Source organism: Saccostrea echinata, unplaced genomic scaffold, assembly GCF_033153115.1.
Source record: "Saccostrea echinata isolate AGI-Se365-2 ecotype Australia unplaced genomic scaffold, CSIRO_AGI_Sech_v1 ptg000030l, whole genome shotgun sequence".
Classification (NCBI taxonomy): Eukaryota; Metazoa; Mollusca; class Bivalvia; order Ostreida; family Ostreidae; genus Saccostrea; species Saccostrea echinata.
This window is the reverse complement of record NW_026889779.1, coordinates 19,479,928-19,497,872: the sequence shown is the minus strand read 5'-3', so window position 1 is coordinate 19,497,872 and position 17,945 is coordinate 19,479,928. Positions and strand designations below refer to the sequence as shown.

The 17,945-nt window shown below is 34.1% G+C and overlaps 1 pseudogene; it reads left to right on the top strand.

Moving 5' to 3' along the window:
• The first annotated feature begins 6,327 nt into the window (after window positions 1-6,327).
• LOC133196505 (uncharacterized) lies at window positions 6,328-7,765 on the top strand (annotated as a pseudogene).
• Window positions 7,766-17,945: the final 10,180 nt, after the last annotated feature.

The window sequence follows — 17,945 nt, the reverse complement described above, 5'->3', positions numbered from 1 at the left end:
CTTAAATAACTATGCGTAGTGCACTCTGAAAGTACTGTTCTATCAATGTTAACATGTCTCAATTTCAATTAAACTGCATGTTGTTTATTTTTTTTCCCCGGAAAGGAAGAACAACATTTTTTAGACATTTCCCCTACGATCTTGACGAATGTCTATAAACATTTATAGTACTTTTTTCAAGAACTTGTCCACCAGGAGTTACATCTTTTACGACCTCTCAAGAGTGGAGGGATAAACTTCTATAATTCAATCATCTGAATCAAGTTTGTGTGGGATGTTTTTAATTAGTGGTGGTGGTGGTGTCAATGCTATTAATTGTATTATGAAGTATCTTCGAAAACCCTTCAAAAAATTACATGGATGACGAGAATGTCCTCACAATCAAATCAAATTTGTCCGCATCATTGCCTTTTGGACCAGTGAAGATAAATGACTTTCGAATTCACAAAGGAAGTTATATGGCTTGATAAAATTAACTTGTGATACCCAGGTGACTGTTAATGCCAATGGACCTCTTATAAATCTTAGAGCTACCATTTACACTAAATGCCCTTTCTAGAAACACATGTACACAACCACACACCAAAGGCGGATCCAGGGCCGGCGCGCCGGGCGCACGCCCCCCCCCCCTCCCCCCCCCTTTTGAATTTTTTGTATGTAGAACTTTTATGTCCATTATCCAAAATCAAGGGAAAAAAATCTCTTATTTGTAAGAATTCGTCAGCTTCCGGGGGCTTCCCTGGACCCACACCAGGGCTTTGCCCTAGACCTACTGGGGGCTTCAATAAAGACCCCAGACCCCCCCCCCCCCGGCCTTCTACTGCCTCCCCCCTTTGTGAAATTCCTGGATCCGCCACTGCACACTAATTGATTTGAACCACTGACCCGGGGTCGACTCTCTAGACCTTAAGATCACTGAGCCAAGAGATCAACAATTAATCGAGTGGCGAATTTATATGACCCTCCCCCCTGCCCAAATTTTTGGGCTGTAAATATTTGTAATGTTTTGATAAAATAATGCACACTGAAGGAATTTTTTTTTTACATCTTAATATTATTAATACAATCCTTCATATTTTGATCCTCCAATGGTTTCCAACAACATTGGTTTTTTTTTTTTATTATTTCTGCGGAATTACATTAAAATGGTATTTACTAATCATTCTTATTGAAGACCGCATTGACATAATGACTAATTGGACATTCCGTAATGGATCCGAGGAGGGGGGGGGGGCTTTAGAATTGTCAGAGACTGAGATAACTTTATATAGTAAAATAAGCAAAAAATAACCTTGTATACCTAGAGTCCTCTCAAAAAAAGGACTTTTCAAAAAAAAAAAAATCTGATGATTTTTTTGGGGGGAAGGGGGCTATGGACCCTCCCCGGGGGAATTCTGGATCCGCCCTTGAAGCTATTTATAAATTCTCATAACCCTACATAAAGAAAAAAACATTTAAGATTCGACTCGTCGCAAGAAGTTTTTACCTCAAAAACATCCTCTACACCCAGGATTAAAAATACTGTTATTTTACCTACATTACAATCTGTCAAAGAAATACAATGATATCATCGATAAAATGGACCTTCGCGATAGGATCTGAAGGCAGACAGGCATTGCAACAATATAGGGCAGGTGTTGCTAAGCAGGCACGTGCTTTATAGAGCTCTGGTGCTCAAGAATTCTAGACCCCAAATTCTATCGTGTTTGACTTGTCATTTAAATCACCACCCCAACATTGAAACAATGGGTGGTATATATTTTGTTCCGTTCCTTTATCACTTCTAGACCTTGTGTGGTAATGACAATGGAGTTTTATGGTTCAGTTAAAATACCCTTGTCTACGATCAAGCTGTATGCAATGTTTGAATTGAGATACATAAAGTTTATTCCAAATATTTACAGAAAAGTCATGCTGCACAACAAATTTACTTATGTGCACTTCTTTCTTTTCCTTTTCCTTTTAAATATTTTTTGCTCTCCAGCAGATGGAGCTTTCCCATTGCGACACAATAGAACCTAGAATTTTGCCACTCTCTACCATCGGCTCATACATTCACTGTGTCTGAGAGAGAAACGAACGACAACTCTGCATAGGAGATTGGAATTTTGCATAATTAACTTAATGAGTAACGCCTTAGATATACATGACACCGTCGTTATGGTTTTATTTTCTATCATTTTACGCTGCTAATTTACGACTTCTTTCAAAAATCATTTCAAGGTGACTGTTTTTCCCTACAAATCTCTCTCTCTCTCTCTTCCTCTCTCTAGATGTCCAAACTATAAAAATAAAATACTAGTTAAAAAAAGTAGGGAATTAATGAATCACTTTTCCTCATATCCAAGTCGTTTTCCTTTTCCCGAATATTGACAATAATCCTTTTAGCATCAGTTAAACACACCTGAGTTCTTTCCCTTTGACCATGTACATGTATGTAGTTTTCCAGCCAGGTAGAGAAAATTATATCTCCGGTGAAGGTGAAAAATTAAATGAAAATTCAGCGAACAATTGAACCATTTACCTAGATTAACGTTATCAAAATAAATATCTGCCATTAACTTTCCCTTTAATTTCCAGAATAAAGGAGGGATATTTTGTTTAATTGAAAGCAATTCTCTCCTTAAAGAACAATATTGACTTACAATCCGAGGAAAGTCATGAAGTTGCATTCTAAAAACTTGGTTTTTAAAACACTTATTAAGAAAAGTAAAGTTACGGAAAAACTGGAATCACTAGTGTTATATAACATAAACTCAATATATCATACCGGTATCGAGCCAAATCCCGGGGACCCCGACCATGGACTGAAGGGGCATAAATCTTTATTTATTTATATTTTATTTATTTAATCTATTGCTCGTTACAATCATATAAACAGTTCGATGCATTTGCAATGTATATGCAGTTGATGATGCAGAATACATTTATGAATCGATTAATTCGCATTCAAGGAGTCGATGAATTGGAATAGCTTTAGTAATATCTTCTGAGCAGTCGAGAAATTTGCACATAAATCGTTTTATATTCTTTTGTGTGTGTGTGTGGGGGGGGGGGGGGGGGGTATGTGTGTCCCCGATAAATTGGCAAAGTGTTTATAGAGGTGCTTCATTTGTTCGTCTTAATTTTCATTTGATGTTGATGTCTCGAAAGTTTTCAGACATCAGCAAACCTATGCAAGCACTTTGTAGCTCACCTGAGCCGAAGGCTCAAGTGAGCTTTTCTGATCGAAATTTTTCCGTTGTCTGTCGTCGTTGTCGTTGTAAACTTTTCACAATTTCATTTTCTTCTCCAGAACTACTAGGCCAATTTTAACCAAACTTGGCACAGAGTATCCTTAGCTAAAGGGGATTCAAGCTTGTTCAAAGGATGGGCCACACCCTCCTCCAAGGGGAGATAATTACGAAATAGCGAAAAATTGATTGCATCATTGAAAAATCTTCTTCTCAAGAACCAATTGGCCAGAAAAGATGAAACTCACGTGGAATCATTGTCAGGTAGTGTAAATTCAAGTTTGTTCAAATCATGACCCCTGGGGTAGGGTGGGGCCACAATGGACGATCAAAGTTTTACATAGGAATATATAGGAAAATCTTAAAAAATCTTCTCAAGAACAGCAAAGCAATGATTGGTAATATTTATGTGAAAGCATCCTCAGATGGTGTAAATTCAAGTGTGTTCAAATCCTGACCCCCAGGGGTTAGGGTGGAGCCACAATGGACGATCAAAGTTTAACATAGGAGTATATAGGAAAAATCTTCAAAAATCTTCTTCTCAAGAACAACAAAGCCATGATTGATCATATTTATATGGGAGCATCCTCAGGTGATGTAGATTCAAGTTTGTTCAAATCATGACCCCTAGGGGTAGGGTGGGGCAACAATGGACGATCAAAGTTTCACAAAGGAATATGTAGGAAAAATCCTTAAAAATCTTCTTCTCAAGAACAGCAAAGCCATGGTTGGTCATATTTATATGGAAGCATCCTCATATAGTGTAGATTCAATTTGTTTAAATCATGACCCCCAGGGGTAGGGCGGGGCCACAATGAAAGTTCAAACTTGTAGGGAAAAAAGTCACAGTCAAAAAAATAGGTAAGCATCATCAGGTGGCGTAGATTCAATTTTGTTCAAATCATACCCCCTCTCCCTTTTAGAGGTAGGTCGGGACCACTTATGCATTTAAGCTTTTCAATACTAAACTGATTTTTGCTTTTTTTTTCCCTAGCCACAGTGCTTGGGTGAGCGATGTGGCCTCTGGGCCTCTTGTTGGGTTAAAAATCGAAATACTCGATTTCTTAACATTTTGATATAATGACGTAAGATCAGAAACCGATACGGAGGTTAAAGAATATGTTCAAAATGATTTATGATATTACCATGAAATTCATAGAAATACATGTATTAGAAAATAGATTAGATGTGAATGATTTCTATGATCTGTCTTTGTGTTTGTGACGTTTTCCTTTATTTTATGATTGTACTTTTCAACTACAAGAGGGGAGGGGGGACTTTTCTCCTGAAGTACTGCCTTAGGGGGTTGTGTATGGACTTATGTTTAAAGTGAGGTTAAACGGCTTTATGACAGTCCATGTCAAAAAAGTTACATCTTCAATTATACGAGAGCTGTTAGAAAACTTCGAGGAAAATTTTACGGACAATTTATTGTGTCCCTTGAAGAATGACGTATGTCTGATTAAATTCTTATCTTTTGTTTATTAGTATGCAAAAAATCAGGTCCAATTACTAAAAGTTTGAAAATATACGAGTTTTACTGTGCGGTCAAAGGATTCACGGATCAATCACTTGACGTTTTTTGACGTTGAGTGACATGACCTGATTTCAAACCGGTTAAGCTTTTTCACAGTTCTAAATATCTTTCATTTCTATAGACTTTTCTTGTCTTTTTCCTACTTAAAAATTGAATAACTATATCATTTTGTCACTTTCGGGCATTTAGCTGTCTGCACATATAATTTTTCAATAGCTGGCTAGGTACTCCGAGACGTTCAATGACGTTGCCATTCTTGACTTTGTTTTTACGCATTGACAATCTATAATTAGCGATAAAATAGTCATATCCCCTCCAATTTAATTCAAAGTTTCGCCAAATGAAGTTTCATGCATATTGTAAAGACAGGTGAAATATTATAAATCTTTATGCTCTACAACAGTGCAATTTTTAATTTAAAAAAATGTTTATGTAATGTAAACGTATGGTGGCATATTTCTGCCCCTTGTGTGCAAGTTATTTTTCTATCAAATATGTCGACATGCAAGATAAATATGTTGACATGCAAGATAGTTATGTCAACATGCAATATAAATATGTTGACATGCAAGAAAATTGCAATCAAATAAAAATTATAAAAAATCTTCAAAAATCTCAAATATCGCCCACATGTGACATCCAACATGCTAGATGCAACTTATTTATGTTAACATGCAACTTATTTATGTAAACATGCAAGATAAATATGTTGACATGCAACATATTTATGTCGACATGCAACTTATTTATGTCGACATGCAACTTGGTTATGTTGACATGCGAGATAAATATGTTGACATGCAACATATTTATGTCGACATGCAACTTATTTATGTTGACATGCGACTTATTCATGCTGACATGCAACTTAGTTATGTCGACATGCGAGATAAATATGTTGACATGCAACTTATTTATGGTGACATGCAAGATGAATGTGTTGACATGCAACTTATTTATGTAAACATGCAACATATTTATGTCGACATGCAACTTATTTATGATGGCATGCTGTTTGTTTGAAAGAGGGTATAGTTTAATCAAAATCTGTGGTTGCAGTGAATGAAAAGCTTAACCTCTGAACGTTCATCTGGTCTCTACACAACTGACAAGGTAAAACTTTGTTTTAGATCTGATATAAAACTAATATTGGATGTAATGAAGATCTTTTGGTTGATTAATCTGGTCTTTTGTATAATCCTTACTGAGAATAGTTCTTGGTGTCAATATCTCTTTTGGTCAGAGTGTGCAATTCTTAAATAATATGTGTACTTCATGTAGCTATTATTTGATCAAACATAGTACTTTTAGTACTTCACTATCTTCAGTGGCGGATCCAGGAATCTTGAAAAGGGGGCCCCGACCAGTTTGTGGTCGGGGTAGGGGCCCACGATCACGCCAAAAAAATTGATTTATTAAATCTTCTGTATATTTCGGACACAAAAGGGGGAGCCCGGGCCCCCTGCCCCCTCTAAATCCGCAGTGCTATCTTACATAAGTTTAATTGAATTGCACATTTTTTATATAATAAACTCTTTCATGCCAAATCGTGGTGTATTTATAGAATGATTTAGTTTGATGTACATTTACACATGTAGAAAGCAAAACAGAAATTCATTGTGTATAAAGTATTTTTTCCCATTTTTTTCAGCGACAAAAATACTATGAGTGAAAATATCTATACACCTGCTCTGGCTCAACGTTTGGTTGTGGACGGACTATCTCTCAGTAGGAATGAAATGATTGCTGTTTATTACCACTCTGGTTATACTATTCAGGATATCATTGGATTTCTTGCGAGCAAACATAACATTACTCTTAGTGCAAGACAAATTCATCGAGTTTTAAGGGAAATGAATCTGACGAGACGAAACAACCAGCCACGTTTGGAGGACATTGTAACGGCTATTCTACATGAACTTTCAGGCTCGGGCGGTGACATAGGCTATAGAGGAATGAGGAGACGTCTGCTAATCGACCATAACCTCAATGTGTCTTGTGAATTGGTGCGCCTTGCATTAACTGTTTTGGACGCAGAAGGTGTAATAAGGCGTAGACAACGTCGTCCTCAGCGTAGAAGGTACATTAACGAAGGGCCTAATTTTTGTGTTCATCTAGATGGCTGGGACAAGTTAAAACCATTCGGAATTTCCATTCATGGCTGTGTAGATGGCTTTTCAAGACGTATTCTCTGGCTCAGAGCTTGCAATTCTAACAAAAGCCCTGAGTATATATCCAGATTTTATATAGATTATATCAAAGAAATAAACGGGGTTCCTGTAGTCGTATACGCAGACAGGGGTACTGAGAACTCCATAGTTCGAGATTTGCAATACGCTTTGCGATGGAATCACCAGGATCCCTTGCAAGGACTATCAAGTTTTAGGTATGGATCGTCATATAGAAATACAAGAATAGAGCGATTTTGGCGGTGTTTACGAGAAATGTGTGGCAATTTTTGGATAAATTACTTTAAGAATATGGATAATTTAGGTGTTTTTGACACCTCCGACATAGTCCATCTGGAGTGTGCTAGGTATTGTTTCTTACCAATTATCACCAGATAATTGAACAGAGTTATACAGCATTGGAATGAACACACAATTAGAAGAAACCGCAATGCAGATTGTCCGTCTGGAAAACCAGATGTTATGTATTTTCATCCCGAAATTTACCAAACAAGAGATTTCAAAATGCCTGTACCTGATAATCTGAATGGCATAGAACAAGAATATTGTGCCTACCCTCCTGCGAATGGTGTTTCAATGGAATTTGAAGTTATTGGTACTCAAATAAGAATGGAAAACGGTTTGAATTACCCACCAAACACTGTAGAAGAAGCAACAGAACTCTTTATCCGAATAACAGACTATGTAGATCGCTTATAAATTACATGTATCTACATACATTTACTTGACTCTTGTTGTTTTAAGGAGGTACATTTTTCTTTATGTTCCGAATATTGTTTGATAAAGGAATGAGAAATTGTATCTTTGCGAGGTTTTGTGTATTTAAATGCAAATGTGTATTTCTAGTAAAGTATATCTATTAATAGTACATAATATTAGTAATTCTTTTTTTGAAATCTGCTTTAACCGTCAAGGTCAAAAATCATAATGAATTCAAAAAATTGTTATGAGTACTGTTGAGTGTTGAAGTAAGAGTACAAAAGCGTATTTTCCTATGGAATAAAGAATGCATTTGGTCAGCATTTTTTCTTTTAGATAACTAGGTCAAACTTTTAACTCAAGGAAAAAATTTAAAAAGAATTGTTCCTTTTTAATGAAGCTGTCATAAATAATGCACCTGTGAATAATAAAAGCTCTAGATCTATTCTCCCTCATTCAGAACATACCTACTTGACATTAAAAAGGATATTGTTACGATTTTGGTCACATTTTATATTACCATTTTTATTGTTTAAAATATTAAATTAGTTAACTGCACTTCATACCTTTTATTCTTAAACTGTTTCATGTAGAACTTCACTGAATTCATGAATCATTGAGATGTCTACCATCACATAGGGCCCCACTCAAATAATGGACAATAGGATGAAAAGCATTTCAGAGAATTTTGCTTTGACCTTGACCTATAACTTAGAAATTGTCCAGTTGGCATACATGTAAAACTTTTATTTCAGTCTCATTACCCCTTACCAAAAGCCATTTATTTTTGGTTCTGAACAAGATTAAGCAAGTGAAAAATATTATTCAAGGTCACTGCACATCCTTTGACCACAGACACTCTGTGGAAGTATGAACCAGACTGGACCAAGGGGAGAAAAGATGTGCTCCGGACAATGATTTTTCATATACAATTCTGCTATGACCTTAACCTTAGACCTTGAAACATAGTTCATAGTTCAAGGTCAATGCACACTCTTTAAAAGAGATCTCGGACGGACAGATGGACGGATGGACACAATAATTCCTATAGGTCGCCGCAGAGAGGGGCCCTTAAAACGTTTTATTGTCTATGGTCACGTTTCTGAATCGCCAGGACATTTTATCAAAGGAAATGCAATTTATACTTTGTTGTCCACCTCATATTATAGAAAATAATTTAAACTGCAATATCTGGTTGAATAAATTTTCGATCATTAAAATCAACTTCAATTTTACCGACAGAAAAAAAACCCAGAACCGTGCCTCATTGCACGTCCTGGGTGGTAACGAATCTGCACGCACGCACAAATGTTCATAGTTGTGTAGCACATAATTTCTTTTGCATTTAAATTTAATCATTTAATTCAAAATCTTATCATTTTGAAAATTGATCATATTTAAAAAAAAGTATATATCCCAAATGAAATCACAAATCGATCATATTCACTGAAAACTTTGTCGCCATTCCTGGGTCTTTGGGCACTTTACATGGATTTGTGATTTTTTGGATATTTACTTTTTCAAAATACTATAACTATATATATATATATATATATATATATATATATATATATATATATATATATATATATCCGCTACTGCTTCAATGCGGTCGACAACATTTTTACGGTTTGGAAGCATAACTGATTTTTAAAAAATCAAACAAGGGTTGTTAAGATTTCTTAAAAAAAATAAATGTTGCTGAACTTTGATAAATCACTAGACTAACTGAAATGAAATATAAAAAAAAGAAAAGAAAAAGAAAAAAAACTTCAACTTTTGTGGTGTTTTTTTTTTTTTTTTGTTTTTTTTTTTTTTTTGTTTTGTTTTTTTTGTTTTGTTTTGTTTTGTTTTTTTTTTTTTTTTTTTTTTTTTTTTTTTGTTTTTTGTTTTTTGTTTTTTTTTTTATTTTGTTTTTTTTTTTTTTAAAATACAATTCTCTAATTGAACTATTGCAACCAAATAAAAAAAAAAACGTGGCAATATGGGGGAAAATTAAAAAAATGATGACAATAAATCATACCAGATCACTTAAATAAAATATCAAAAAACTTGCGTTAAGAGTCTTAATATTAATAAAGTTCCAAATATTTGTTTTCAATTTGAAATTAGCAAATGTAACGCAGATGAGTCATTTGGTACATTAAAACACCCTGTTATTTTTCTTTGATAAAGAAAGTTGTTTTTTAACACCCTCTTTACATTGAACTCACCAGGTTTTAATTTAGATATCATATATGGGGAAAAAATGAATTTATTAATAATATTCAATTTGAATATAACTGAAAAAGGTAATGTTTAAGAGAAATGTGGCAAATTTGGATGCTATTGAAAATGATCTTCAAGTGACTTGATAAAAAAAAATCAACTACCGGGTACTAATTTATTTTGAGGTAAACAATCAAACAAAATGCAAATTGAAAATGATATATAAACCATGGTGATTAAGATAATGTACACAAGTTGTCTAAAAATAAGTCCTTTCGGGAGCACAATGTGAGCATGTGGAGTGAAAAGGGTATAACAAAATTCAGAAAATAACAACCATGCATATTAAAACTTCAGAGTTGTTTAGATACACGCAAGTATTTTGACAATACATGTGTAAATGGTACAAAAACCGTGTATCGGCACCAAACTAAAGCAACATAATAAAGTAATTGAAAATCATAAAAAATGTAGCTTAATTGTTTAAGCTATATATGGGTCATTGTAGACTGCTAGGTTGCAGTCACTTTAACTATTAACAATGATCATGAGCCCTGCTTAACCCGCATAGCATGTTAACATAACTCAGTTGCATGTTGACATAAATAAGTTGCATGTCAACATATTTATCTCGCATGTCAACATAAATAAGTAGCATGTTATCATAACTAAATTGCATGTTGACTTAAATAAGTTGCATGTCAACATAACTAAGTTGCATGTCAACATATTTATCTTGCATGCCAACATAACTAAGTTGCATGTTGACATAAATAAGTTGCATGTTGACATAAATAAGTTGCATGTTGACATAAATAAGTAGCATGTTAACATATCTAAGTTGCATGTTGACATAAATAACTTGCATGCCAACATATTTATCTCGCATGTTAACATAAATAACTTGCATGTTGACATAAATAAGTAGCATCTTGCATGTTGGATGTCACATGTGGGCTATATTTGAGATTTTTTAAAGATCTTTTATAATTCTTATTTGAATGCAATTTTCTTGCATGTCAACATATTTATGTTGCATGTTGACATAATTATCTTGCATGTCAACATATTTATCTTGCATGTCGACATATTTGATAGAAAAATAACTTGCACACAAGGGGCAGAAATATGCCACCATATAAACGTGAGAAAAAGTGACATGCTCCGTATAGCATGTTTTGTCTAAATAATATGGCTGTATATTTTTTAAGTTTCATCCAAAAACACCAAATCTTTGGATATTTATTGAAAAATACGAGTAGACTACATTGAGACACTTAATTCTGTGTATCGGTTTTTGATTTTGTTGAAGTGTTTCCATGGTTACTAAAATTAGAAATTTCTGCGAATTTTTCAAATGTTACTCCTACTACCGTTTTTTTTAAATTAACTTGACTCGGAAAGAGACTATACCAAGGATCATTATTTTATTTATTGCTGCTGCCATAGTTTCAAGTCCAAATGCTATACCTTTCTCTACTTTAGTAAAAAGGTAAAAACCAATAGAGCTACAGTCTCGTCAGAGATTTCTGGTTTGTGTTTTTCTTCTCAAGGATTTGCTAATTTATTATGAATGTAATGTGTATAATTATGAATGTAGAATGTAAATAAAGGAAAGAATAAACAACCGAGAATAATACAGTGTGTTTCTTAATTTCACTAGACTGTGAAGTATTCCTACTTCATGGGTCATCCTGAACACAATACCTATGTCGATTAACAAATGTCAAATCAGGTCATATGTCACTTAAACAAAAGTACTGTCTATTGGATTGTATACCTGTGTTAATTACCTGTCGACGAGACAATTATCTTATGTTTTCTACTGGTTTCTTGACAAACGAAATCTTTGTGCCTTGCAGAATACTTTTAAAACCTTAAAACGCCCCACTTTAAATGAAAGGTAACAAGGGATTTCTTGAAACTATAAGCGGTCATCATGGAAAAAATACAAAAAAATATATTATATCAATTGATGCTCTTAAAATGTAGACCAAGAACGAGACCATAAAAAAGAACAGAACGAAAGTAAAAGTAATATGTGCACAGGGGATTTAGTTATAAATTTTCATCTTGAATAATAAACGAAAAGATCAAACAAGACCCTTCTTATTTTGAAATGTTTGTAACATTTGCATTTCAGAATATTAAATTTTTCCTCAGCATATATTTGTAAAATGACATAACCGATTGACATGTTTAAATATGTGGGAGGGGTATGTCCTATATGCATTACAACCCCAACTTTTATTCTGCTGAAAAAACATCTTAAGGTTCAAATTGATTATAATTTTAATAAAAGTTGAAATCTACAAAAAATACATAAATATCAAAAGTTTGAAACCCAACTCAATTTTTGATACATAATTTGCATAGGATTTATAGTAAAGAATTCAGTAAAAGTTCAAATACTTCAAGAAATAGAACAAATTATCAAACTAGAACTGAATTTTTGCATCAAACCTAAATATTACTTCCTGGAAACCGGATTATACAGATAAAAGTAAAAGTAAAATTAAACCAATAAATTGTCTTTGTAGTGATAAAATTGACAGAAACTGTATCGATTGATGGTTTGTAAATGGTTTAGCACCCCGTGCTCTTTCTCCAAAATGTAGTTTTTCTTTTCATGTACATCTACACTGTATTACCTTAACACTACTATCTATCATACAGCTAATAATTCTATGTAATATTACATTCACCATAGATACAAATTCAATACTGGTCCAAATCAATTAATAAAGGTGAGTGTTGTAACACAAGTACTGTACGTTTGCGACCGGTTCATTTTTGTATTTTTGCTGTTCGTAAATTTCTGGTCATAGTGAAAAAATGTACAATATCCCTCTCTAGCTGTTGGATGTTATTAAAGCAAGTTAGTAAACTTTGAATATACGTATTTTGACATAGATTTTAGCAATACCGTATAAGTGGAATTTTTAGCGAGACGCAATTTTTGCAATTTTTCCTATTAAAATCGGTATTTAATTTTAGCGAGAAATAATTTTAGCGATTTTGTGATGCCTTGAAAGATATAATAGTAACCTCAAATGTGGGAATTAATTGTTAGTGATATTTAATTTTAGCAATCTCAACACCGTCGCTAAAAATGCCAAAATTGAATCCTCGCTAAAAGTTTTGCTTATAAGGTATCATAAAGAGAATACATGAAGTCGTCGCATTTGTATAAATCAATGATGTATAACCATATCATTTATCAAGCTACATGTTAACAACGTCCACTTAATTTTACAAATAATTTCATAAGGAATAGGTTTCATCTACTCATACGAATTTCGTTTCAAAACGAGTACAATTTCATCCTCATATATAATTATTATAAAATACTTGTATATAAATGGATGCAAAATTTGTTATAGTGATATTTTAGTAGTAGTTTGATATCGAAAAAGTACTTTTTCCTGTATATTTTTTTTTGTAAATATGTAATGATATTATGTCGGAAAATAGCACTTCAGAGAGCTAATGTTTTTTGTAATCAAAATCCTACATTAAATAAATATTATCTTTAGTTATCTTTATCTTATGCGTTCCTTGGAACACTCTAGTTTGTTTATGCCTTTCTGACTTCACTCCTTTGCTTTTATGATTTACAGCACCTTTCCAACTTCATTGCCTTGGTATTTTGTTTATTGAACCTTTCTGACTTCACTCCCTGGCTTTTGGGTTACGGTAACTTTCTGACTTCACTCCCTTGCTTTATGGTCTATGGTTCCTTTGTGGTTTTTGGTTATGGTTCCCTCCCTTGCTATTTGGTTTACGGCACCTTTACTACTTCCCTCCTTTGCTTTTTGGTTTACGGCACCTTAACTACTTCCCTCCCTTGCTTTTTGGTTTACGGCACCTTTACTACTTCCCTCCCTTGCTATTTGGTTTACGGCACCTTTACTACTTCCCTCCCTTGCTATTTGGTTTACGGCACCTTTACTACTTCCCTCTCTTGCTTTTTGGCTTCACTACAGTATCTTCCAACTTCATTACCTTGGTATTTTGTTTATAGAACCTATCTGACTTTACTCCCTGGCTTTTGGGTTACGGTAACTTTCTGACTCCACTCTAATACTTTTTGGTTTACGGTAAACACCTTTCCATTAGAGCTAAGATATCAATACGCCTTGTATTCTTTTTAAAATAATTATAATTTTTGTGCAAAATTTCGCAGTGATAAGACGACCCTCTTAATTATACCTATCCCTTGATACTTTAAAATATAATACGGTACAATGTCTAATAAATTGTTGGGGGGGGGGAGCAAAGTTGATTAACAGTTAGCGTTTTCATCCATTTCCAAAGTTGATTTTCGTGAGCTTTGAAAATACGAAACATGATTTTCTACACGAGTGATTGTGAAGTATTTTTGTTGTTAATCTGACATAAAACTTCGTTTAGAAAGACAAAGTTTACCCTCCATGGGTGGTACTCTAATGAGGCATTTCACTTTTTGCAAAAAAAGCAGGATCTCTCAGGTCAGTACGTAGGACAAAAAAATATTGATAATAAATTGTTAAATCTAGATGGATAATAGGCATTCATATTTTAGGCATTTATATTAAGCCAGTTATGTAACAGACATGACGCAACTGGACATCACCAAAATACCCTGTTTATGACATTATATATTCCTTCTAAAGAAAATGATCATGAAGCATTCATATAGACATCTATTAAATCCTTCTCGACCGGTACCTCTTTTTACATATGGGGTTGCACAGAAATTCGTAATATAGTGACTGTGACGTCAAAGCTATTTTTTCTTTAGGAGTGAACCAGTTCTTGCATGCTCACAGATAGAAATTTTGTTGTATGCAGGATAAAACACATATACATCACGTAGCAAATGTATTAATTTAAAAAATCTTAATGATATTGAATAATAAAATGATTGTGTGTTCTCGGATACATTTGCCTGATGTCCTGGGTGGAATCAACTGTGACGCCGGTACCGCAGCCGACCACCGTCAATCACAGTCCATATTTTAGTGTCTTCTTTATTAAATAGGTAATACTGATTCAAATATCATTCACTAATTAAACACTTTAACAATTTTTTGGAAAAATTCAATTCAATAAGAGCCAGTTAGATTCCTTTATGTTTTCATCAAAATTATTACGTCAGAGTACAGTTGAAGAAAACTTAAGTATTATGTTATAATAACCTCTTTAGCAAATACAACATTTCATTTGGTCGTATCTTGGCTGATGTTTTTTTTCATACCAATTGCTAGGCCTTCGTTTTTATACTAAAGAAGATGGGCGAACAATGCGTGCAAACTGCCTATAGCTTTAAATGTATAAAAGTCATATTCAGTTTGTGAATTTAGTGTTTAGAGTAAAAGTTCTTATCATTGAAAGGTTTGAAATTTTGACAAGAAAAACTTTTCTGCGGAAAATTCTTTCGGCAAAAATCATTCTATGATTAAAAAAATTGTGATATTCATGGGATTCGAACCCAAGCAATAAAAATCCTGGGTATCAATTTTTCCTTCGAGACTAACATGCTAACAAATACGCTCTACAGTTCGTAACAAACATTGGCATTGAAATCATATTTGTGATATGACCCTTGACTAAGTGGATTTCCAAATATTCCCCGGAAAGATGCAAATTGTCACAAAAGTAAATCTTTAAGATATAGTGGGTCTTTGCTGCATATTTTTTGTTAACCAAAGAATGTACATTTTTACGCATACTTTGAATATAACCTTTCAAAAAATGGAGTGAAGACCCACTCATATGGAAAAACTGTGTTAGAGTAAAGAATTGATCATTTTTGCTCTTTAGCGTATGCATGTTATTTCAAAGACAAATAATTTCAATCTTTGTGAGTTTAAATTGTTGCGATTTGGGGAGATTTTACATAAAGGTTACTTTAACGTTAAATGAAATATGAAAGAATTTTTTTCATAATTGAGATTTAATTTTTCACTTTGTATTTGTCTCACCATAGGCATTTTGCCTATCCTTGTTCGCCCAACTATGATTAAGGAAAATTCCTTCTACCCGATCAATACATAGGGCTCACGGCGGATGTGATCGGTCGACAGGGGATGCTTACTCCTCCTAGGCACCTGATCCCACCTCTGGAATTTCCATGGGTCCGCATTTTATGCCCTGTTCACTGATTGTATTGTTTGTAGATTTTTTGAGATCGATCACTGTTCGTAATCTTCACCCTTTTCATTTAAAGTTTGGTTAAAGGCAACTCTTACTTCGTTCCCGACAACTATCACCCGTAGTTAATCTGTAGTAAAACTTACTAAAGAGTAAAACAAAGCAAAGCAAGTATTAGTTCTTTTTTTTTATGTTCCTCGAGAATATTTTTTCAACTTCAATTCCATTGTTCTTGGAGTTTTGATGACAGGGTCAATCTCCTCACTTTCAGTTGCCTACGTCATGCCCATTCCCCAAAAGCAGACGATAAATACCTAGTGACACTCGCAGCCTGTACTTTTTGTGTGAAATTGTGTTAATTGTCACTAAATTCTTGGTGATATCAAAGACTTCTAAATGGTTTATTGTCGATGAAATTCGCAAATCAACATCCATAATGTTTGTTACTTAATTGATACCAGTTTTAATGGGGTGTTTAGTTCATATCCCAATCAATTTTAAACGATATTATTTAAAACATTTTAATATTGCTCTTAATTCATAATCGAGTTCATATGCAATAATGAAAAAATCAAAGCAATAGATCAAAATCTATCTAGATCTCAAAGTTTAATTTAATTGCTACGGTTTAGCTTCTAATATTGATACTGTATGGTCATATAAAAGGTATAAAAATAACTTATAGCTATAAAAAGATAATTCAAATGTTCAAACGAAATTTCACTTTGGGTCAATATCCGCCCACATTAACTATTTCCCTTTTATCAATATATATTTGCAGCGACATCAATGCATGTACTTCATTCATCAAGCAGTTTGACAGCATATAACTGTCATGAATTGACTGATGACCTGTAAATTGTGCGTTTTAATAAAATTATTTCTTAAAAATCTGCTTTTTTAAATATGAAAATAAAGATAGAAATATAAGTAAAAATATATTCTGGGTAAACTTATGTGTAGATCTGTAGTTCCTGGTCTAAAACAAAGATAGTCGACCAGATTTGTGGTCGTCCATCCAAAGTTTTTTCAGACCAATGGGCTACAGGTCTGCAGCTAGAGTAAACCGTTTAGTGTTAAATATATAGACGTTACCTTTTTTCCCCATTTTGAATACAGCCATTGTAGAAACTGGTCAACTCCTCCAAAGTATCTCTGAATCCTGGTTTGTTCGGACATGAATCCTCTGCAAATTTCACAGTCTTGTTCGTGGCATCTTTTTATGTCTGCTTCTGTTAAAGTACATTCTTGTTTTTCTTGCTGCTTTTTCCGAATTTTAGGTGGATCTGGAATAATGTCTGCGAAGGAATCAAGATGTCCTCCATCATTTTCTGCTTCCGGTAGAGGGCCAAACACAGAATCTAGCATATCGTTTTCCTTCACACTGTTGTTGTTATGGTCCTCTAACTCAGATGATTTCTCGAGTTCATCTAGTGACCTCGCTATGGTAGACCGACTGAGGCTGAGTTCTGAGAATGTCACGCACCTCCTGAAGGAAGACCCAAAACCACTATCATCGTCACTTCGAACACTCTTTCGACTTTTTATGGAAGACCGAGATGTAGATCTGGATTTGGTTTCCTCTTGAACAAATGGTATACTTGATAAATGGAGAGTGGACGTCTCATTATCAGCTACAACGTTAAAAGCACGTTTACTAGCTCGAATATCATAGTCGTCCCGAACATGGGCTTTAGGAAGAAGCATGATTGGTGATTCGTCGATCGAAATCGCACGGTGGGGATCCCTAGGAATTCGTTGTCCAAGTCTGGAGAGCTTTAGCTTGTCATCTCGATTGACAGTAGACGATTCCACTTTTGGAAATCGCAAATAAGGGTTTTGACTACGTTTAAGTACCGCAAAAGAACTTTCACTTCGTCTGAAAGATGGCGGAGTCCCTCTTGGTGTGATGGAGACGGAGATTGATACATCATCGGGGTGCCG